Genomic DNA, 20,972 nt, shown 5'->3' on the forward strand with positions numbered 1-20,972 from the left:
CTGTATCAGCATTTCAGACGTAAGCTCTTTACTGCTAGAGACCTGTTATCAAAATGTAAAACTTGGATTTTGCCAGAAATGTATTTTCAGGTTCAGATGGTATAAGGAGGCGCGTTTTGTTGCTTTAAACATTCTGTTATCAGTCTGGCAATATGGAAAGGCTCTGTGAGCATAATTATCTGGGGCTATATTATTTTCACGATTTTATGAAGTGGTAAAAGAATGCCCTTCTTTTTGTAACGTGTACTGTTTCTTTCCTTCAGTGCATCAAGTAACATAAAGGTTTGGTCTGCAAAGGGTGAAATGTATACATCTATTCTCTCATGTAAATAGAGCTAGTCAATTATTTAAACTAAGAGGCGGGGAGCCTGGGTGGCTCAATCAGTTAAGTGTCTGACTCCTGATCTCAGCTCAGAGCATGATCTCACAGTTTGTGAGTTCGAGCCCCGCGTGGGGCTCTATGTTGACAGTGCAGAGCCTGCTTGGGATTCTGGCTTTCCTTCTCTCTGCTCCTTCCCTGCTCTTTCTCTCAAAATAAATAGACCTTACAAAAAATTTAAAAATTAAGTAAAAGGCATAACTTCCCCAAGGAGAGAGGGAGAGAGAGAGAGAGAAAATACAGACACACAGATAGATAAATGTAGAGAATAAATATAGACACATAGATATGGAAGATCCACATAATTCTCCTCGTAGTAAACCCACCAACACTTATTTCTAGGGGGCTCTCGGCCCCTGACTCTGAACCTGTAGGATTCGTGCACAGAAGCCCAACTGACATGCTACGCTTTATCATGTCAGGGATCCAAGCACTAAGCAGGATTTACACAGAAGGCTCTAATGGTTCCAGAGTGCTGTTGTGGTCTCCGGAAGCAAAATCCCACCCTGTAAAACGACTCCTAAATACATACTCACACAATGAGCTTCAGGTTCATTTGGATAAACATCTTTATAAGGATTTCTGAAAGATGTATTTGTTAGCACTTAAGAGAGACCTTTACCTAGTTTCTCTGAAGGCACGGGATATCCAAAACGTGTGGGGATGGTTTCACCAACAGATACTCACGTCCAAACCCATCAAGGTGTATATACATTAAATAGGTACCGCTTGTGGTATGCCCATCATATCTCAATAAAACGGTTTTAAAATAATTTTAAAATGAAAAAAGGTACCTACGTGGGCGGGTGCGCACGCACCTGCGCCTCCCGCCCACATACACAGACACATTTCCCCCCATTTTCCGACGATATTAAATGCATGCAAGCAAAAGCGCAGGTTTCCGTCTGGGAATTTTTGATGAATTAATGATCCTAGAATTAAATCTCGGGGCCTCCGTTCGGACTATTCTTTTTGGATGTTTATGAGGACTTCGGTCACCGTGTGCCTTCCAGGCACTCATTCTATGCCTCCCGCAAGCGGCCCAAAGCCTGCCACCCAGCTTTAACGTTATTTAAATGTACGTGTTGTTGGGGAATTAGAAATCCATTTAAGGAAAGCAGCTCATTATCAGAGAGTATTTTTTTAAGATTAAACTCACTTATTACCTAATAGCACCTAAAACAACAAAGAAAAATAAAATGGCTATTAAACTAAGGGCCTAAACAATTCAAAAAACAAATTAAGCTTAGAGTAAAATAAGAACTGGGTTAGAAATCCTCTTCTGAACAGTTAGTATGCGAATGTAATTACTGAAGAAACTACAGCTAATCAGCTGTGAATTGTATCCATTAATTAGTATTTGCCCTGGAGAAATGAGAAAAATCAGTAACGACGCTGGCACCGCGGTGTGCTGACGAGCCACACGACGGCCGCGCTGCGTTTAGTCAAGCAGGTGGCTCCAGTGGTCCACGTAATTTGAAAAGCTCTCACCTGAAGTACTGAGCTGGAATTACAAAGCACTCCTTGCATATCTTTTGTATCTATAGCAGGCCTTAATTAATGGCTTTTAATTTGGAAACACTTGGCCATGGGGCGGGAACAGTTATAAATCATTTCAAATAGAAGCAAGGGTTGCTGTTCCACTGGGGGTAACAGATCTCCCCTACAAATACGGCCTCAAATACTGACTTGTGCAGGGAAGGGTCTTTCTCCTGCACAGGTGGCTGGGTCCCTGCTTGAGCGTGGTAGGGTGGCTGGATAAAATACAGGCTGTCCAGTTAAATTTGGCTTTCAAATACACGACTTTCAAAGTGTAAGTATGTCCCATGCACAATTTGGGATATACTTATACTAAAAAAAAAGTATTCTCTATCTGTGATTCAACTACACCCCCTATTGTGTATTTTTACTTGCTAAATTTGGCCACCCTACAGCATCGTTAAATTGATCAGGATGACAGGAATGCCACTTTCCATTTGATTTACCTTATCTGGTAACACTAGCTTAATTTAATTTGCTTTATTTTAAAATGTGACCTATGAATCCTGCTTTACTCATTTGGTGTAAGAACAGATCTGATTCTGAGAGAAAAAGTGATCCTTTGGGGGCAGATCTCTAATATAATGACCTCAGAACAATTAGCTTTAACTGAATTGTGTATAATTAAATTTACTTTACGTTCTAAGAGACAGTGACATCGGTAAACAGAATATATTACAAAAAAATCCCTAGGTCCACGAGGCAAAGGGCCTTCACTGTGTTTCACTGCTGTCTCCCCACAAACTGGCACCAGTGCCAGGCATATTAGAAGCACTCCAACACTTGCCGAAGAGAGAGGGAGGGGGAGAAAGGTTGACCACATTCTAATTACCCTGAGAGGCCTTCTACATACACTATTTCATTTAACTCTCCCAAGCAGGACTAAATGGAATTTATTTTCCCAAGAACAAGTTAGAAAAAAGGAAGTTATCCTTATTTTATAGATAAATAGACTGAGGCTTCAAGGGGTCCATGCCCCAAATCATAGAGGTAAATACTGGAGTCTGGTACCCCTCTTAACATTTCAATAGGCACAGAACCTTGAATATTTCACCCAGTGATGAATTCAAGGTTAGAACTTGGTTTTTATCCTCTCACTCAAGGCTACAGTCTCCCAGGAGGTGTTTCCAGGTACCTAAGTCTAGCAGAATGCTCCTTAAGAAAAGAGTTGCAGGGGCGCCTGGGTGGCTCAGTCGGTTAAGCCTCTGACTCCAGCTCAGGTCATGATCTCACAGTTCGTGGGTTCGAGCCCTGTGTCGGGCTCTGTGCTGACAGCTTGGAGCCTGGAACCTGCTTTGGATTCTGTGTCTCCCTCTCTCTCTGCCCCTCCCCTGCTTGTGTTCTGTCTCTCAAAAATAAATAAACATTAAAAAAATTTTTTTTTAAAGAAAAGAGTTGCAGAGTTGCAAAGCCCGTAAGTTTGAGAAAGGCTGCAGACTACCACCCCTCTTTTAGGAGTCCCTGTGCCCACTACACCAGGCAAACGTTCCGAGAAGTCCTGCAGCTCATTCATTCACAGCAAACGCTTATTTATGCGCCTACTGTGTGCAAGGCACTGCGTTAGGCTCTGGCAACAAAACGGTGAGAAAGATGACAAAGTTCCTACCTGGACGCAGCTCACAGTTTTCTTTGAGTGGGAGATACCAAACCTCCCCTTTCCCCCCATATTTGCCATGGGACACCTCTTTTGGTTTCCCCCACAACAGTCTGCGGGAACACTTTGGGAAACCTTGTTCCAAACCCCTTATTGACAATATTCTTTTACTTTTCCCAAATACTTCTTACAAAAAGCTAACATCCTCATTTTGCACCATGGTAAAGTTTACGCCTTTTATGAATCACCTAAATAAGAATTTCTAAATTACTCATTCTGGGCTTTCGTAATTTGGCCGACTTCCAAGTTTTCTAGGTGGTAGCTCTCCACTGATGTTCCTTTGAAGATCCCCCAGTTCAGCGACATTAAGATTATTTACCGTGATTTCAGGAGTCAAAGCAAAGTATTTCAAATCAACTGAAGGAACGTCAGGTGAAACAGAGTTACCTATGACAGAGAGCACGTAAAAACATTCCTTAATGCTTCTTTCTTAAGAAACAGGCCAATTCCAAGTGTTTCAAAGAGCTTACACGTTGGGGGAATGGTCACTGCGAGGCAGGGGCATTTATGAAGTACACTGGTGATGATCGGTCCTTTCCACTTTGATAGGCTCTAATAGATGTGATCCCCAAAGATATCATCCCCAAAGATATAATTATAAAGCAGGACGGAATTACTCTGCACGTCGAACTTCTGTATCTTAATAATTTCACAAAAGCACATCTTCATTGTACCTGGAGGTAGATTTGCTTTTGCGCCTTGATGAATAATTATAGCTTCGGCAAATACAATTTGTGAAGGACATCAATTAAAAAGGAGCATTGCAGGATTTCTAAAAAAATTTATTAAAGACCATCGTGTTCATGGCCTGTCTACCCGTGCGAAGTGCCAAAGTAAATTAATGGAGATTGTTAATTCTCGCTTGTCCAGCAAAAGGCTTGGAAGAGAAAGTACAGCAGCCCAGACAAAACCCGTCTGTAATCACAAGACGGATACTTCGGCTTGATCAGTCCACACAACATGATTCTCACTAAAATTATTTTGACACCCATGTGAAGAATTGTGTAGGCTTCTAATAAAGCTGCATTAACTACAGGGCATCAAACAGCTAAATGGCACCAATTTAATCCTTAAAAAAAAAGATAATCCTTCGAATTCTCTTTTCTTTGTTCCCATTAGATTTGTTAGCAGACACCATCCAATTTGATGCCTCAGTAAGGACATCTGTCAAGTTGCTTACACAGATGAACTGCGCCATCACGGACCAAGTGCGCCAAAGTACGGTCACATGATGAGAAGGCAGTGCCTCAAAGTTCGCACACTCTCAAAGGCTCTGTTCGCTACCCCGTGGAAAAGAACTTACCAAAGACAATCGAGGTTTAACCATCGCCGGCAGTGGGAATCTGTTTCGAGATATAGAGCCCCAAAGAGTGAACACAAGCCAGATATGGCAAGGGACAATAAATACTGGAGATTATCAGGGGTGGATCTGGCACACCACATCGTGAACGAACAGCGACGTAGTGAATACAGACAGTCCATACCAAAGGCTACGGGTTCAACAGCAGTCTGGAAACAGAAACTGCAAACAATGGACTAAGATGTATAATTAGCAGGAGAGTATACACATACACACACACACACACACACACACACACAAGTCCGCTAATTATGTATACACAAAGAGAGGATTATGTTCACATATATGTATAATTATACACACACATATATAAATTCACATATATATATTAATAGGTTCAAATATAAAGCAAGATTTTTGCAAGAAAATAAACTTTCAAAAATATTATTTGCCTTTCCATATGCTAACAACTCCTAGATAATTACCTCCTGAGCACCAGACTCACATACCCAACTGCCTACATTTGCATGTGGATGTCAACAGGCATCCCGATCACATGCACAAAACTGAATTCCTCATCTTCTCCCCAAACCTGCTCCACCCACTGCCTTCCCCATGTCCTTTGATGGGGAGATGACTCAGTTCCAGTGACTCAGGCCAAAACTCATCTTTGAATCCACTCTTTCTCCTTCCGCCATCAAATCACCAGAGATTCTGTTGGCTCCTCTTTCCAGTTACACACACAACTGACCGCTGGTCACTCCCTCCACCGGATTCACCCAGGCTCAAGCCACCCATCCCCTCCTGGGGTCAATGCTCCCCCCTCCTGGCAAGTCTCGCTGGTCCTACCACAATGTCCACCAGTCTATTCTCAGCACAGAACCAAAGAGACACCTTGAAAACCTAAGTTAGGTCATACCCCAACTCTGCCTAGAACTTTCCAATGGCTTCCCGTTCCCTCGGAGAAGAAGCCAAGACCTCAAAATGGCCCCCCATTTCTTCTCTGACCCTTGGCCAATGTTCTCCCCCTTGCTTCTCCTCCTCTAACCCTGCTGGCTTCCCTGTTGTTGCTCCAATACCCCAGACACATTCCTACCCCAGGGCCTTTGTACTGGCTCTTTCCTTGCAATGTCCTCAAGGCTCTTGCTCACTTCCTTCTCTCTCTCTCTTTTTAAAATGTTTATTTATTTTGAGAGAGAGAGAGAGAGCGAGAGAGAGAGAGAGAGAGAGAGCGCGCACAAGCGCACACACGAGCTCCCTAGCATGTGAGCAGGGGAGGGGCAGAGAGAGACAGAGGGCGAGAGAGGATCCCAAGCAGGCTCCTTGCTGCCCGCGCAGAGCCCAAGGCAGAGCCCAACACGGGGCTCAAAATTTCAAACCTTGAGATCATGACCTGAGCCACAATCAAGTCAGACTCTCAACTGACTGAACCACTGAGCCTCACTTCCCTCTTGAGTCTTTTCTCAAAGGTCATCTTCTGACTACCCTCTAAGATTTCTTTGCAGCCCTCTTTCTCCTCCAGCACTTTCTAGTCCCCTTCCCTGCCTTGATTGTTCTCATAATGCTTTTCAGCGTAACATATTTACTGTCTTCTCCACCCCCCCCACCTAGAATGTAAATTTAATGAGGATAAGTACGTGTTGTCTACTGTTTACGCTGATGTCCCAGTGCCAAGGAGAGTTTGATAAATAGTAAGTGTTCAACAAATCTGTGTTGAATGCATGAGCAAATAAATTAATTTCTAGATGTGAAATGCTGGTACGCAGAACTGTTCTCCAAGCCAAGCAGGGCACGAGATAAGCACTTGAAATTCAAGCAAAAAAGGAGAAACCAAGCATCCATCACCAAATGTTCCTACACAAACCACACCTATTGGAAAGAACGGGTGAAGGGAAGAATTATATATTCTAATAAAATTAATATTTCAAATGTTAGAGATATTTAGCTTAAAAAAAAAAAGCTTCGTTCTAGAAAATGCACTAGTCCTTTTATCAAAAGGACACAGAGGCCTGGGTGGGTGAGGTTGGAGTGTTAAGGGTGGGTGCCTTGGTGTTTGAAAATGCACTGCAGTGGACAAGGCTGATTCTGGCCTGCAGGCAAAAAGCCCGGAGAAGGGAAAGCCAATAATCTAACATCAAGGGACCAAGAATCTGAGTATTAAATCTGACAGTTGATTTTTTTTTTTCTAATTTAAAATATTCTGTTTTTAAGAAATTTTTGCTTCAAAGGTTAGGTCAGAGTTTCTCAAAGTGCAGTGCTAGGGACTACCAATTAACCAGATGCCTGTTTAAAAAAATGCAGATTACCTAATTCCCCAGAGTTTACTGTATCAGAATCTCTAGCCGGTGGGGGCCTAAAATTCTGCATTTTTTTAACCAGCTTCTCAGGAATTCTAGAACGCACTAATATTTGAAAACTACTAGCCTAGTTCATCTTGGACTAATGTAGAAAAAAAAATTTTTTTTAAATAAAGCTTTCCATACATCTGAAAATGATCTTATTGAAATGCTGATGTAGCACAAGCTGTTTTGTTTAAAGCAATAAATGCTTGGCTCAATTATTTCCAATCTCTTCTTACCTTCCTCACTTATGGGAAAATGTAAACACCCATGAGGGGACCATCAGCCCCCCTCCCACCCTCATGAGCAGAAGGAAAGACAGAAATGTCCTAAGTTGGACCAAGGAGGGAATAAAGGTTCTAGACTTCTAGAATACAGGTTTTAGATTTCTCAACAAGTTCCAGGGACCCACACAAGGAAAAAACAATGCCGCAACATATGGACTCTACTCAAACATGGAGGCCTTTGGATTTTCATGATCTGGATGCATCTGAGTCTGTAAATTGCATAACCATCTGGACTAGTTAGAGGTGGCAAGGAAAAAAAAAAAAAAACACAACACCCTCTCAAACCCAACTGCACTTGTTTAATATCAGAAAAACAAATAGAAGCAGAGGAGAAGACACTAAGCTTCCCAAATCAAGTTTTCTTTTTCACAAAAATGGAGCAATCTTCGAGACTAGCCCAGCAAGCAAGCATCACCAATAGTGAGAGGATGGGAAAAGAAAGACCCAACAGGTCTTAAGCACACAACCAACGAAAAGAAGCCAGTGGTAATGCACCTGCTGTTAAGTGGCCACATGTTTTGTGTAATTCTCTCCGCTCTCCCCTTTCTCCCAAAAGCCTTACTGACACTGAACCTAGCATCTACTGGATACCAACTAGTAGGATGTGTTTGGGGAACATATCTAACTTTTCAAAGATGTCAAGAAGTAAGAGATCCGACTGTTGCTTTTAAGGGATGACCACCCAGTTAGGGTGATGGGGCAAAAACATCTCTCAGCCTAAGGGCTAAATCCGGGAGTGACGCTGACCAATGATACGTACTTTCAGAAGAGGAACAAAAGGGAATGGCCACCCTGAGGAACAAGTCTGGAACCACAGAAGGGGGCAGGAGGAAGGGACGTCCCGTGCAGAGAGAAGGGAGTGCACGAAGCTGCAAAGTGTGCACAGGCTGCGTTCAAAGAAGCAGAGCAGAGACCAGTCTGGTTGCAGGGAGGCACCAGGCACTGAGAGAAGGGGAGGTAAGCTAGGGGAGATGGTCGGTAGCCAGGCTCTGCAGAGCCCTGAGGGCCAGTCTAAGCATTTTGAAATGTACTACATCGGAAGGTCTGTGAAGGATTTTGTTGGAGGGAAGAAGCAGAGAGAGATGCAAAACCCACACCTGAGCACATGGAGAGTCCGAGGTGGACAGGTCAGTTCTGGGAAAAACTGGAAGCAAGACCGGTTAAGAACACATCAAGGTTGGCATGGGGTTGCAGGCGTCCAGACTGGGCAGAGGGAGGAGCAGATACAGAGAACGCTTCATCTCGAGTCAAACTAACCGGCTCTGAACTCCAATCCTGCCACACCAGCTGCGGGATGGTAGACAAGTTGCCTAACTTTGTCTTAAGGGCCCGTTCAAACCCCAGCTGATCCCCTTGCTGGCCATGTTAACTGTGCACAAGCTACTGAGCCTCTGTGCGCTTAAGTCCCTCCCCCTCCCCCCGCCCCAATCTACGATATGGGAATAAGAACAGCATTTTGCCTCATCCTGGGGGTTTCGAGGACTAAATAGCGTTGTACCTAAGAAGCCACCTTTTCTATCTGTACTAATGGCTAGGTAACATTTCAATGATTCTTTCAGAAACCAAAGCAGACCACGCGTTATCTGTTTTACAGACTGTTGTGGCTTATATTGGCAGAGGGAGAGAGTTTTACTACTCGAAGAACTCCAGTGACTTCTCAATGTTATTTCGAGTAAAATCCAAGTTCCCACATGATCTGGCTGCTCATTGCTTTTCCAAACTCCCTCCTCAGAGGGCCGCTCCTGCCCACTAAGCCCCAAGCACACTGCCCTGACTACTCCTCACTCTCTGGGCCTCTGCCCCTGCCATCCTCCTGACCCCGACTGCTCTCCCCTCTCTCCTTACTCTATGCAGGTTTCTGCTTAATGTCTGGCTCCATGCCGTTTCCTCTGACCCTGGGAGAGTCGGTGGCCTGCCATATGTAGGTGCTCGGTAAATATTTGTTGAATGGGGGAGGGAAGGAATGAGCCAGAGCGATCCAAGTGCAAATCCCAGCTCTATCACACTTGCGAGCTGCTTCGTGTTACCACTCTGAGTTTCTGTTCTTCATTTCTAAGGATGAAAGAATAGAGCTCTGTCGGGGCCGGGCTGTGTGAGGAGGGAGAGCAAACGGTCTTGTATGGAAGAGGCACTTGGTAAATGTCAGGAATTGAGAGTGAGGAGCCTCACTCTCGAAAGGCAGGAATTTTGACGGGTGCTACAGTATGGATATATGCAAAGCACTCCCCATGAAACGCCAGAGGAAGATTTCAAAGAAAAGGAGCCATTCAAGTGGGGTGTTGAGGGGTGTGTAGGAGAGGAGCTTGCCTGTGAGACAAGAGCATTCTGGCAGAGAAAACTACTTGGGCAAAGCCCTGTCATAAAAGTGGGCCTGGCTGACCAGGACACTGGGCTACAAGCCTTCTTGGCAGAGGACAGAGGGAGGGTTGAAACAGGAGCCAGGGCCAGCAAGTACAGACTATACTTTGGAGAGGTTTACAGACGACACTGGAGAAGTTTAGCTCCAACATGCTGTATGGATAAAAGGAGACTCACGACATGTTTGTAGGTGGAGGAGAGAGAAAACACAAAAGTGAAGGAAGATCAGCCAACAATAAGCAGAAGAGAAGATTCAGAGCATAATTTCCAGAAAGTACGAATAACGTCTATTCTGTGTGGTTTCTGCTGTTTTCGGCAAACTGTGGGCATCTTTTATACAGTGACAGCAACTTGTAAAACAGATGTACTTGGTCTGCTTTGGTGTCTTGAAAATCACTGAAATGATAGCTAATAGTTATTGGTCTGGATGGAAAAAGGCGGCTATGTTCTTTGATGTCAGTGTTAGAACCGGAAAGAACCCTTCCCTGCCCCCAAAAGTTTTGACGTTCACGTGCAGATTTCCATCACCAGTGGTACATCCCTTGGGTGTAGAAAGGGTTGTGTCTCCTGATAAATTCTAATATTCCTGGGAGGAAGAACAACTTAAGCTCTCATCTGTTAGGGGCACTTCAGTGGGAATTTGTTTATAGTAGGTGGATCCATGGAGACGCACAGTAGGTATCATCTGCAAGGGTGGTCAGAAAATAACACCTTGGAAAAGTGCTCCTCGGCGCCACCTTGCCCACCTCCGGCTGCACGGGGTTCGCCTCCAAGCTCCAAGGCAGTCTGTGTGTCATGCAGCATGGCGCTAAAGTGACCTACTTCCCAGTCCATCTCCCTCAAGGGCAGAGGCTATAAAAGCCTCACTGGCCACCGTGGCACCATATCCTGGCACACAGTAGGTACTCAACTGCTAAGACAGTGCCCCAGGATCAGGCTCAGGGGTACTCCCAACTGGCAGCTTCAGCGTGGTTTGAAAAACGTGTAACTGAGCTATTTCTTTTTCTGTGCACGTGATTCAGTCCACATTGCATTCGGGCGAACCCCGAATGGTTATGGACCCCCAAAGTACTGCACAGCCTAAAACAAAACAGAAATGGGAAGTCATAGAAGATAAAATCGGGGAGTTATTTTCCTCATACTTCCAGATTCTGTAGCATGCTGCAACCAAATGACTAAGGACCTCAGAGACTTTCCACTGAAAACAAACTTTAAGGTCTCTAATGATGTGACCTATTTATACCGAATACCCTTAGTAAGTCTCCTGGGCTTCCCTTCTTACACAACTATATGAAATTTCAAATGTAAAGGTGGCCAAATATCCTGCAGGATTTTTAAGTGAAAATGTTTTAAACAATCACAGCATTTCCTGGGTTCAATAACTAAATTCTCCTAACCAGGGGTAAAACTCACGATGCTCTGTAATTTCAATCAGTCCCTCCAATTATGATTTGTTATGAATTCCTTCAAATCATCGACGGCTTCCCATTATCGGTCTTCCATTCCTTGGTCTGTAAAGTATAAAATGTAGTGCTCTTCAACTATATCATGTCCAGGTGCCTAAGACAAATAGCTAATACAGAGAGGCCGATAAAGCTATAGATGTAGATGTGCAGGTAAAGCATCGAGATATACAGACCACGGATTCTCAGCCACGGGCAATTTTGCCCCCCAAGGGACATTTGATGATGTCTGGAGAGACTTTTTAATGTCCCGACTAGGGGATGCTTCTGGCATCTAGTGGGTAAAAGCCAGAGATGTTGCTAAACATCCAACAGTACACAGAGCAACGCCCCCAATAAAGAATTATCCTGTCCAAAATGTCAATAGTACCAAGACTGAGAAACCCTGATATAGATCAATCCATACATTAAGCATAAACAAAAGATATTTGAAGTGTTTTAAAAATAAATACTACAGGATTACTGCTTCTGCGCTATCCAAACACAATCAGTGTTCTTTCTTCAAGTGGGCATTATGCTGACTTTGGATAGACCTACTTATAAGATTATTGACTGCAACCAAGGATTATCTTAAATGTGTTTCAAATATGTATCAAATAGTTGGTTGTCAGCTAGGAAGCTTTCCATTTACATAAATGCTCAGTTGCTTTTTTTTTCTTTTTCCTGCCGCAAATAAATGGAGAAATAGAAATAGTGTAACACGTTATTCTAAGGCTAACATTTAAAAAAAGAGCAACAAACCTCTAATAAATTCTTCCTGAAGAATTGTGACTTAATGTGTTTATTTTCCAGTCTCGATCATACTTGATAGACCGAATACTTCAAGGACGTCACTCAAAAACCATCAGTGATAAGACGATCCCAAACATATATAAAATACAATCATTTAAATCCAACAGGATTAATGTCTACGAATTCACATCCGTCACTTCCAAAAGTTTAAGAGCAAGCCTCAGATACTCGATAAGGATGATAACATAAGAAACCACCAGCACTGTTCTGGCGATTGAAACATGTCAGGCCTAGTGTTTTACAGCACAGTGGCAGGGAACTTTTGCTCACGCTGCAAGAATATCTTGATTACGTACATCTTTCTGTGCTTTTATGATTGCCTGAATTCTGTAGGGACAACTTTTTACCAGATGGGTGATCATACGGCTTTCATTAGTTGTCTCTATCTTACCAGTTATGTTTGTTTTTTAATCTAAAATCTTGTACTGGGAAGGGGCTCACACAAGACCCTAAATCCCACTTCTGATAAGGTCTGGGGCAAGAGAAAGCAAAATTACATTCCTCCCCACCAGCTCTTCCAAAATCTGTAATTTCAGATTTCGTAACATGTTTACTTTAAAAAAAGAAAGGTTCCCCCCACCCCAGACTTGTATTTTAATTACTTTTGGTTAGGAGGCTAATGATTTCTTAAACATAACCATAAAATAAAATCCCTTCAAAGGAGGGGCCATTGGCTTTCATCTTGAAGACAAAAAATGGAATTCAGTCAAGATGTCAATGTTAATCTGGTGTACAGCTCAAAGTTATTTTAGCATTTTACATAAAATAACCATGAATTCAAGTATTCCTATATAAAAGAGGCATTTTATTCTGGGAATCCCAAAAAGTCGTTGTATACTAATACATTCAAGATTACCTTAACATTTCCTTGCATGAATTTAAAAAGATGTGATTATACAGCAATGTGTAAGCAGCTCTTCTCAAATCATATATCAAATTTTACCCACTTCAGCAGAAGTCCAATCCTGTTCCAGAGGAGTAACTCAACTATATGAAGGAAAACTGTATCGAGTTGTAAAGGCAAAAGTGACCAAAAAGGAGATAAAGCAGATGCAAAAATCTTAAAACAATCGTAAAAGAATATTAGTGGGGCTGCGTTTTAAGCTAAAGACAGTACATGAATACTATCTAAATACTGACCAACCCTCTCAATATGCCACAGTTACAAATGCAACCTATCTGGGGAGGACATTTTTGCTTAGGGACTTTTTTTTTACAAAAGGACAAAGTGCTTAGCTTTAAAATAAAATGTTAGCACCATTTTACAAGGACTTCTACAAAGTGCACACATGACCAACCAATCCTGACTCCATTTATTCCTAGAAAGGGATGTGTTTTGTTGTTTTTTTTTTTTTTTTCCCATTGCTACTAGTGGAAGAATATATATGGCACAAAGGAAAAATCGCTCCACATTTCACGGCGCTGGTTAATAACTGAGGGAAAAAGTACGAACCATCTATAAAGCCTATCTATAAATTTCTTTGGCCATCATAAAAATAAGTTAGAGGTATGATCTTTTTTTTAAAAGAGCTGCAGCTGCTTTCATATCAAGATTAATACTGAAAACAAACCCCGTCTAATAGGGCCCCCTGGGATAAGTAACAGATTCCATGAGGGATGTCCATCTGGTACTGGCCATAAGCGGCTCCCTTCCCCAACGGGCTGTGCAAACACTCCATACCAAAAATAAGTGCTCACAGGAAAGACCATGCTTACTGCCCAAACTGTTTAACTCTTACGTTTTAATAACATTCTCCAGGTGATAAAGATAATAGCCTAAAGAACAACTGGTAAAAAAAAAAAAAAAAAAGTACACGTAGAAGAGAACTCGACGTAAAAGATCAGATTTCCCCAATGGGAAAATACACCCTCCAGAGATAACAGGAAATAGGTTATATTAAGTCAAAGCTCTTGGCATTGACCATAAGAGCCCGAGAAAATACCAAGTGCTCATCTCGTTCCAGCATCGAACAATTACAAACTCCCCTCACATGCCTTTCGAAAATGAGCTAAAAATAAAAAGAAACCAACCCTCACAGGTTTATGGATGTACACTGGCCAAAAGTTTTTTTAAAGTTGGTCCTGACAGTTTTTAATACAAGAAAAGTAACTTTACCGAAGAGATGAGATTTAATTTCTAGCGGCAGAACCTGACGTTGATGCTTTATGCGGCCCAGTCTGGAACTAGATACAGTATTGCTTTCTGACAAAGAGTGACCAAGGAATTATCATCCTGCTCTCGAGGGACGTTCATGATGGAAGGTCTGGATAAGATATGGAGTTTTACCAAGAAGCAGGAGTAATGAAGTAGAAAAGGTATCTTTGACACTAAACACAATGTAATATATTTTATTTATTTTATTTTATTTTATTTTATTTTATTTTATTTTATTTTATTTTATTTTATTTTATTTTATTTTCTTAATATAGTTTCTTGTCAAGTTGGCTAATATACAGTATACAGTGTGCTCTTGGTTTTGGGGATAGATTCTCGTGATTCATCGCTCACATGCAACACCCAGTGCTCATCCCAAGTGCCTAATGTTCATCAAACCTTATGGACTCCAGTAGTGGAGGGAAACTTCATTCACTGGGCAAGGTCTTCCTAGGAGTATAACTGCATCAGATGTAAACATTCTAGAAAGGTGGTATGTCTCAAATTTATTGATTTTATTTGAAACAGTTGTGAAGTGGTTTTAATGACATAGGAAAATGGCCATGGTGTAAACACCACGATTCAAAACTATATACATTGTTATGGAATTTTTCTTCTTTTATTTTTGTGCGTGTTCTAAAATTAGTACCTACTAGTTCTGTAATCAGAAAAAAGAAATACATTTACAATGGAACTGCCCAGAAAGGAGTTCCCTAGTCTCTATCAGCATAAAGCACGTAAGTATATAAAAATCCTGAAAAAAATAGCAATAATCAATTTTTACTGTTCATTCATTTACTCCTTCTAACAACAAATATATTCTGATAACATCTATGTTGCCAAGCAGTTTGCTGAAGTAGTCAAAATAGCACATAGCCAAAAAAGTCCCTGCCTTCATGGAGCACACAACCCTGAGCAGAGAAATAAGAAAACAACCTAACGATTATACAAATATAGAGTGAAGGGGCGCCTGGGTGGCTCGGTCAGTTGAGCGTCTGACTTCGGCTCAGATCATGATCTCACGGTTCATGAGTTTGAGCCCCGCATCGGGCTCTGTGCTGACAGCTCAGAGCCTGGAGCCTGCTTCGGATTCCGTGTCTCCCTCTCTCTCTCTCTCTGCCCCGCCCCTGCTTGCCCTCTCTCTCTCGCTCTCTCTCTCAAAAATAAATAAATAGGGGCGCCTGGGTGGCGCAGTCGGTTAAGCGTCCGACTTCAGCCAGGTCACGATCTCGCGGTCCGTGAGTTCGAGCCCCGCGACGATCTCGCGGTCCGTGAGTTCGAGCCCCGCGTCAGGCTCTGGGCTGATGGCTCGGAGCCTGGAGCCTGTTTCCGATTCTGTGTCTCCCTCTCTCTCTGACCCTCCCCCGTTCATGCTCTGCCTCTCTCTGTCCCAAAAATAAAAATAAAAAACGTTGAAAAAAAATTAAAAAAAAAAAAAAAAATAAATAAATAAATAAATAAATATTTTTAAAAATTAAAAAAAAAAGTATCGAGTGAAATGTCACCTGTGAAGTATGCCACTGAGAAAGACACAGGGTGTGGGATGGATTAGAATGCTTGCTGGCTGACCAGCCAGGAAAATACTGCAACAGAGCAGGTGAGATATGATGGTAGTATGAACTAAGGAGGTAATGAGGAAAGTGAAGGAGTGGATGGAGTCCCAGAATTTTGACCCTGGAGGACTTGATGAGTTGAGAGACGAGAGCGAGAAGGGGCTATCAGGGAAGACAGCTAGGTTTGGAGCTTCCATAACTGGATACGAGTCAGCAGGAAAGAATCAGTCTTGAGGGAAGGAGGGCTGAATCATGGGCGCATTCTCAATGTGCTGGGATTGAGGCGCCAAGAGATGTCTGTAGTTTATGGGAACAGTGTGGAATAGAGATTTTGTACGTGCAGATGTTTAACGAAGCCATGAACATGAATGAGACCAGGGAGAGAGACTATCTGGAGTGGGGCAAGAGGAGGTCTAGGGCAGAACCTTGAGGAACTTGAGTATTTAATGACCCAGCTATAGATCCAGCAAAGGAGCCTGTGAACGTGACAAGGGTTGTAGAAGCAGCTTAGAGAGGGTGGTCTTCCTGATGTTAGGAGAAGACTTCAGGAAGAAGAGAGGGATGAGTAATGTTAAATACTGAAAAACTTGAAGTGTGATCTGTTTGTTTTGGTGACACCAAGACACTTTGCCATTCACAAAAAGCACAGAGCGGAAATGCAGGGAGGGACAGGCCCCAAGGCCCTCCAGGACTTGGGAAGACAAGACATACCTCTATGCAACATCATGGAACCATATCCAAAAGAAACTCAAATACTCCAGTTTTGGTGGGAGGAGACAAAATGGAGGGGCCAAGAGGTCATGCTGTGGCTAAGGGTGAGTCACACATACAGGTGATGCCTGAATGATGTGGGGGTTAGAGGCACTGACTGCTGTGCAGTTGAAAAGCCCCATATAATTTTGATTCCTCAAAACTTAACTCATGACAGCCTACAGTTGACCAGAAGGCTTACCGACAACAGTCAATTAATACATATTTTGTATGTTATATGTATTATATACTGTATTCTTAACATACATGGCAAGCTAGAGAAAAGAAAATGTTATTAAGAAAATCATAAGGGGGGGTGCCTGGGTGGCTCAGTCGGTTGAGCGAACGACTTCGGCTCAGGTCACGATCTCGCGGTCCGTGAGTTCGAGCCGCGCGTCGGGCTCTGTGCTGACAGCTCGGAGCCTGGAGCCTGTTTCAGATTCTGTGTCTCCCTCTCTCTGACCCTCCCCCGTTCATGCTCTCTCTCTGTCTCAAAAATAAATAAACGTTAAAAAAAAAAAAAGGAAAAAGAAAATCATAAGGAAGCCCGGGCATCTGGATGGCTCAGCCGGTTAAGCCTCCGACTCTTGTTCAGCTCAGGTCATGATCTCATGGCTCGTGACATCAAGCCCCGTGTGGGGGCTCTGCGCTGACATCAAGAAGCCTGCTTGGGATTCTCCCTCTCCCTCTCTTTCTCCCCCTCCCCCACTCACATTCGCTTGCTCTCTCTCTCTCTCTAATAAATAAACTTTTAAAAAACAAAGTAGTTTAGAAAGAGAAAATCATAAGGAAAAGACATTTATAATTCTGTACTGTATTTACGCCCCAAATTCACATAAAACTGGACCCACACAGTTCAAACTCACATTGTTCAAGGGTCAACTTTATAAAGAAAATGTGAATACCCATCATATGATCCTGATTTATTATGGGAGAAGAGATAGTAAGCATTATGCCCTTAAGCATATAAGTTATCCTCAATAGATAGACAAGAGTCTAAAAAACTGTCTGTAAAGGAAAATTCCTTGGAACAAATGGGCAAAAGAGATTTTCTTACAATAAAGCAGAGATCTACCTTTTGGGATTAGTGGAATGGCCTTGCTTGTCTATGATGTGTCAGCACCGTACGTTCTGGAAACTGGTTGGCTTCCAGTGGTGGTAAGCACAGGGCCACTCTGCTCGCACCACTACCTCACATCCCTCCCCATTGCCTGGATTATCAGGGGTCACTGGAGCAGGTGAGTCATAGATGACAAAAAAGGAAAAAATCAAATGCCATCCCCTTCATCATGAGTGGTGCAAAAGGGACAAAGACGAGCTTTCCCAATACTCTTTCACTGCTAGGGAAGGGTCATATGTTAAAAGGTATTACAGGTTGACTCCTACCTCGAGACTTAATACTAACCAATTCAAAATTAAACATCCGTGTATTATTAAGCAAGAAATACCTCTCGTCTCCAGTTTTATTGACTTTAAGTTTGAGGAACTTCCGCAATGTGTTCAGAAGAAACTGACCTCCACTAGAAGAAACAGGATTAAAAGCACCGTCTGAGTCTGGGACACCCGTTTGTAAGCCGGAAACTGCCACTGCCACGTGTCTCCTCAATATCCGTTGTAAAATACAAGAGAGTCAGACTAGATTTTGCAGTTCAAGTTAATGCAGGAAATAGTAAATGTGAACATTTGAGGAAATTTCTAATAAAATCTGAAACCATTCATTCCTCACAAAACAATTTGTTTTGGTGATTGTTGATGTTGGGGTACTTTTTAAACCCTCTGCGAAGCCAGGTGAATTCCTACAAGTCTACGGTTTTTAAGAACCAAAAACTTAACGATGAAGAAAATAAGGAAATAAAGTCTAAAAGCAAAAAAAAAAAAAAGTAATAATGATTAATAGTGAAAAGTGAATTCTACCCGCCCCCTCCATTCTGATGTGTCTAAAGAATGAAATTCATCCTCACTGACTCTTTCCCCTTTCAACTGCTGTCCTGTCAGCTCTATTAAATAAGAAGAGAAACTTCCAGGTCCCCAAATTTGAGTAACTAACGGACTATACTTTCTATTTAGGTGGCCTCCTGCTATGTATTTTCCACCTTGAACACACCCCACGTTCTCCAGACTTCAAGCTCCCTCAAGCTGCAGTCCCCATCTGAAATGCTTCTTCCCACCCCCAGTGCAACACACCCTTGCCTGCAGCTAGGGGCCTCCAGCTGAAATTCCATGCATTCATCAAGATGCAATGCAAACACCTCCTCCTGCAGAAACCCTCCTCAGCTTGGGCCACCAGAGTTGCTGTCTCCTTTAGAATCTTCAAAGCCCTTCCTTTCCACCTCTTTTATGGCACTCAGCATGTGCTGATAATAAGGGATTCTTCCTATGCTTGCACCACCCCCCCCACATCTCCCACACACTGGAAGCTTCTTAAGGGGCTTGTCCCCGAGGACACTTGCAGGACTAACTACATACAATGCTTTATCAGCAGAAGGGACCCAAGTAAGTGTTTGGATGTATCTCTGCATTCTCCATGAACTTTTTTTTTTTCTTTTCTTTTTTTTTTTTTTAGTGGAAGAGGAAATACCAACTGAAGACAAAGAAAACAAAGGTCATAGAAGTAAAACATAACAAGGAAAAAGGATTCAAGTCTTAACATTATATTACTTGGGTTCCAGGAAATAGACTCCCTCCCCGCCCCAAATGGTCTGCAAATCTACAGTTGACTCATTTATTCAACAAAGGTACACTGAGCCTTCATTATGGAATATATAAATAGACACACACACACACACACACACACACACACATATGTATACAAGGATTAAAATAAGCCTTGGAGACAAGAGCACCAATAATATGTATGTCCCAACAGGCATGATCTATCTCTTTATTATTAGGTTTCTGATCTCAGCAGAGCCCCTGTGAGCACTCAGCAATCCCTTGTAACTCTTCCTATTCATTTCCTAGAGCAGCTCTACCAAATTCTCTCCTCCCTCCTTCTTTCCCCTCCCCCACCCTCTTCTCCTCCCCCCCTCCCTTCCCCCAGCTCCAGCATTCTGTCCCATCCTCCTCTAAAGAGCTCTGTCCCTCACGGAGAAATACAGAGGCTATCAGTTGAATTCTTCAACTGTCACCCCCACACCAGCACCTTAAATCATCCTTTTCCTTCTTTTGTGTTCTTCCACAGCTACTCTAAATGCCACCCCCATCTAGACATGGCTCCATGAAGTCACCTCTCATTGGGTTCTTCAGCTTTTCCCACCCTGCTGCTTCCTCCCTCAGTTTACAAAAATGTTCCAACCCTGTTCATCCCCAGGGGTGCGGGGAAAACCACTGAGTCCCTCTCAAATTAGCATCACTTCCTTCCCCCATCGCCCCTAACCCAGCTCCACACCTTGATCTTTCATTCACCCCTAACCCTCCTGCAATCCGTCTTCCTCCATTTAATGAACTGCTTGTCATTAAGCACACCGTGGACTCCTAATTACCCAATCCCATGGACACTTCCCCACAATCTCTCGGTCTCAAATGATCGCTTTTCCTCCTCTGACATTTTCAACCATTCCTTTTATGAAAGAGTGTTTTCATTTGGAACTTGTTACTCTCAGACAGTTTTCTTAGCCCCCTGAAGATTTCTCAGTTTCTTCTTAACACATGCTCTGATAATTCATCACGTCCGATGTGTCAACCACCACCAGCCCTCCAGTCTAAATATCAGTCGTTGTACTGAGTTGTAATTTTCCAACTCCTTCTGAATCTCACCATGGGTGTCTTACCAACAACTCAAATTCAACAAACCCAATGCAGGGATCTTCTTTACAAATCGCAGACGTGTTTGCTTCAAGTAACCTACCACTATCCAAACTTCCCATCCAAAACATCGCCCTTGATCCCCTCTGTCATCTTCCACAAAAGGTCATTCAGCCATCAAGTGGGCAGTGACACATACATCTTTCGCATTGTTCTTCTAATGGCAATGCCAATGCCAGTGCCACCCAGCTCTCAGATTCCAGTCCAGATTTGATTCCTTCTAATCCATGTCTGGAGTTACCGTTCTTTCATCTCCCAAACAACATTTTTACTACATTGTAAAACAGAGGATAATACTAAAGAGTAGGACTATCAGAAAAGGCATTTCCCACCCCTGCGCAATATGACCGACCGTTCAATATGTTCACATAATGACTTCCTATCTTGTCTTGCCTCTCCACAATGTATAGTGTAATCTTGAAAGTAAAATTGGGACCAAAGTGTCTAATACTTTTTAGGCTTAAAGATGTTCCCCAACCATTTTCCTTACTGTTATCCTCTAAGATGTGATTTTTTTTTAAGTTTATTTATTTTGAGAGAGACAGAGTGCAAACCGGGGAGCGGGGGGGGGGGGGGGGGGCACAGGGGATCTGAAGAGG

General features: G+C 42.8%; 1 protein-coding gene across 2 annotated transcripts in view; it reads right to left on the reverse strand.

Annotated features, from left to right (window-relative positions):
• TOX3 (TOX high mobility group box family member 3) overlaps positions 1 to 20,972 on the reverse strand; it is a 106,934-nt gene that overhangs the window by 30,625 nt on the left and 55,337 nt on the right. The gene's annotated exons all lie outside the window — the stretch shown is intronic.

This window comes from Panthera tigris, chromosome E2 (assembly GCF_018350195.1).
Source record: "Panthera tigris isolate Pti1 chromosome E2, P.tigris_Pti1_mat1.1, whole genome shotgun sequence".
Taxonomy (NCBI): Eukaryota; Metazoa; Chordata; class Mammalia; order Carnivora; family Felidae; genus Panthera; species Panthera tigris.